We start from the raw sequence: 3,821 nt of genomic DNA, 5'->3' as shown, positions 1-3,821 counted from the left end.
GGTTGGATCTCCTTGCAGTCCAAGGGACTCTCAAGAGTCTTCTCCAACACCACAGTTCAAAAGCATCAATTCTTTGGCGCTCAGCCTTCTTCACAGTCCAACTCTCACATCTATATATGACCACTGGAAAAACCATAGCCTTGATTAGATGGACCTTTGTTAGCAAAGTAATGTCTCTGCTTTTGAATATGCTATCTAGGTTGGTCATAACTTTCCTTCAAAGGAGTAAGCGTCTTTTAATTTCATGGCTGCAATAACCATCTGCAGTGATTTTGGAGCCCAAAAAAATAAAGTCTGACGCTGTTTCCACTGTTTCCCCATCTATTTCCCATGAAGTGATGGGACCAGATGCCATGATCTTCGTTTTCTGAATGTTGAGCTTTAAGCCAACTTTTTCACTCTCCACTTTCACTTTCATCATGAGGCTTTTTAGTTACTCTTCACTTTCTGCCATAAGGGTGGTGTCATCTCCGTGTCTGAGGTTATTGATATTTCTCCCAGCAATCTTGATTCCAGCTTGTGCTTCTTCCAGTCCAGCGTTTCTCATGATGTACTCTGAATATAAGTTAAATAAGCAGGGTGACAATATACAGCCTTGACAGACTCCTTTTCCTATTTGGAACCAGTCTGTTCTGTTGTTTCATGTCCAGTTCTAACTGTTGCTTCCTGACCTGCATATAGGTTTCTCAAGAGGCAGATCAGGTGGTCTGGTATTCCCATCTCTTTCAGAATTTTCCACAGTTTCTTGTGATCCACACAGTCAAAGGCTTTGGCATAGTCAATAAAGCAGAAATAGATGTTTTTCTGGAACTCTCTTGCTTTTTCGATGATCCAGCGGATGTTGACAATTTGATCTCTGGTTCCTCTGCCTTTTCTAAAACCAGCTTGAACATCTGGAAGTTCACGGTCCACGTGTGGCTGAAGCCTGGCTTGGAGAATTTTGAGCATTACTTTAATAGCATGTGAGATGAGTGTAATTGTGTGGTAGTTTGACCATTCTTTGGCATTGTCTTTCTTTGGGATTGGAATGAAAACTGCCCTTTTCCAGTCCTGTGGCCACTGCTGAGTTTACCAAATTTGCTGGCATTTTGAGTGCAGCACTTTCACAGCATCATCTTTCAGGATTTGAAATAGCTCAACTGGAATTCCATCACCTCCACTAGCTTTGTATGTAGTGATGCTTTCTAAGGCCCACTTGACTTCACATTCCAGGATGTCTGGCTCTAGGTGACTGATCACACCATCATGATTATCTTGGTCGTGAAGATCTTTTTTGTACAGTTCTTCTGTGTATTCATACCACCTCTTCTTACTATCTTCTGCTTCTGTTAGGTCCATACCATTTCTGTCCTTTATCAAGGCCATCTTTGCATGAAATATTCCCTTGGTATCTCTAATTTTTTTGAACAGATCTCTAGTCTTTCCCATTCTGTTGTTTTCCTCTATTTCTTTTCATTGATCACTGAGGAAGGCTTTCTTATCTTTCCTTGCTATTCTTTGGAACTCTGAATTCAGATGTTTATATCTTTCCTTTTCTCCTTTGCTTTTAGCTTCTCTTCTTTTCACAGCTATTTGTAAGGCCTCCTCAGACAGCCATTTTGCTCTTTTGCATTTCTTTTCCATGGGGATGGTTTTGATCCCTGTCTCCTGTATAATGTCAGGAACCTCCATCCATAGTTCACAGGTAAATAACATGGACAGAACACAGCCCCACCCATCAACAGAAAATTGGATTAAAGATTTACTGAGTATGGGCCCACCCATCAGAACAAGACCCAGTTTCCCCCTCAGTTAGTTCCTCCTCAGGAAGCTTCCCTAAGCCTCTTATCCTTCTCCAACAGAGGGCAGAATGACTGAACACCACAATCACAGAAAACTGACTCTTGAGAGTCCCTTGGACTGCAAGGAGATCCAACCAGTCCATCCTAAAGGAAATCAGTCCTGTATATTCATTGGAAGGACTGATGTTGAAGCTGAAACTTCAATACTTTGGATACCTGATGCAAAGAGCTGAAAGAAAAAGAAAGTGAAGTCACTCATTCATGTCCGATTCTTTGCGACCTTGAGGACTGTAGCCTACCAAGCTCCTCAGTCCATGGAATTTTCCAGGCAAGAGTACTGGAGTGGGTTGCCATTTCCTTCTCCAGAGGATCTTCCCAACCCAGGGATCGAACCCAGGTCTCCCGTACTGCAGACAGACGCTTTACCCTCTGAGCCATTTGAAAAGACCCTGATGCTGGGAAAGATTGAAGGTGGGAGGAGAAGGGGATGACAGAGGATGAGATGGTTGGATGATATCATGAACTCAATGGGCATGAGTTTGAGCAAACTCTGGGAATTGGTGATGGACAGGGAGGCCTGGCGTGCTGCAGTCCATGGGGTCACAAAGAGGTGGAGACGACTGAGCAACTGAACTGAACTGAACTGAACCAATCTGATCACATGGAACACAGCCTTCTCTAACTCAATGAGCCTGACATATAGGGCCACCCAAGACGGATGGGTCATGGTGGAGAGTTCTGATAAAACGTGGTCCAGTGGAGAAGGGAATGGCAAACCACTTCAGTGTTCTTGCCTTGAGAACCCTGTGAATAGTATGAAAAGGCCAAAAGATAGGACACTGAAACATGAACTCAGCAGGTCAGTAGGTGCCCAATATGCTACTGGAGATCAGTGGAGAAATAACTCCAGAAAGAATGAAGAGATGGAGCCAAAGCAAAAGCAACACCCAGTTGTGGATCTGACTGATGATGGAAGTAAAGTTCGATACTATAAAAAGCAATATTGCATAGGAACCTGGAATGTTAGGTTCATAAATCAAGGCAAATTGAAAGTGGTCAAACAGGAGATGGCAAGAGTGAGAGTCTACATTTTAGGAATCAGCAAACTAAAATGGACTGGAATGGGTGAATTTAACTCAGATAATCATTATATCTACTACTGTGGGCAGAATCCTTTAGAAGAAATGGAGTAGCTATCATAGTCAACAAAAGAGTTCAAAGCAGTACTTGAATGCAGTCTCAAAAACAACAGAATGATCTCTGTTCATTTCCAAGGCAAACCATTCAATATCACGGTAATCCAAGTCTATGCGCTGACAAGTAATGCTGAAGAAGCTGAAGTTGAACAGTTCTATGAAAGACCACAAAACCTCCTAGAACTAACACCCAAAAAGGATGTCCTTTTAATTATAGGGGACTGGAATGCAAAACTAGGAAGTCAAGAAACATATGGAGTAACAGGCAAATTTGGCCTTGGAGTACAGAATGAAGCAGGGCAAAGGCTAATAGAGTTTTGCCAAGAGAACACACTAGTCATAGCAAACATCCTCTTCCAACAACACAAGAGAAGACTCGACATATGAACATCACCAGATGGTCAACACTAAAAACAGATTGATTATATTCTTTGCAGCCAAAGATGGAGAAGCTCTATACAGTCAGTAAAAACAAGACTGGGAGTGGACTGTGGCTCAGATCATGAACTCCTTATTGTCAAATTCAGACTTAAATTGAAGAAAGTAGGGAAAACCACTAGATCAGTCAGGTATGACCTAAATTAAATCTCTTACGATTATACAGTGGAAGTGAGAAATAGAATCAAGGGATTAAATCTCATAGACAGAATGCCTGAAGAGCTATGGAGGGAGATTCATGACTTTGTACAGGAGGCAGCAATCAAGACCATCTCTAAGAAAAGGAAATGCAAAAAGGCAAAATGATTGTTTGAGGAGACCTTACAAATAGCTCAGAAAAGAAGAGAAGTAAAAGCAAAGGAGAAAAGAAAAGATATACTCATTTGAATGCAGAGTTCCAAAGAAT

This window comes from Bison bison, unplaced genomic scaffold (genome assembly GCF_000754665.1).
Source record: "Bison bison bison isolate TAMUID 2011002044 unplaced genomic scaffold, Bison_UMD1.0 scf7180017864471, whole genome shotgun sequence".
NCBI lineage: Eukaryota > Metazoa > Chordata > Mammalia > Artiodactyla > Bovidae > Bison > Bison bison.
Note: the sequence above shows the minus strand (reverse complement) of the source record.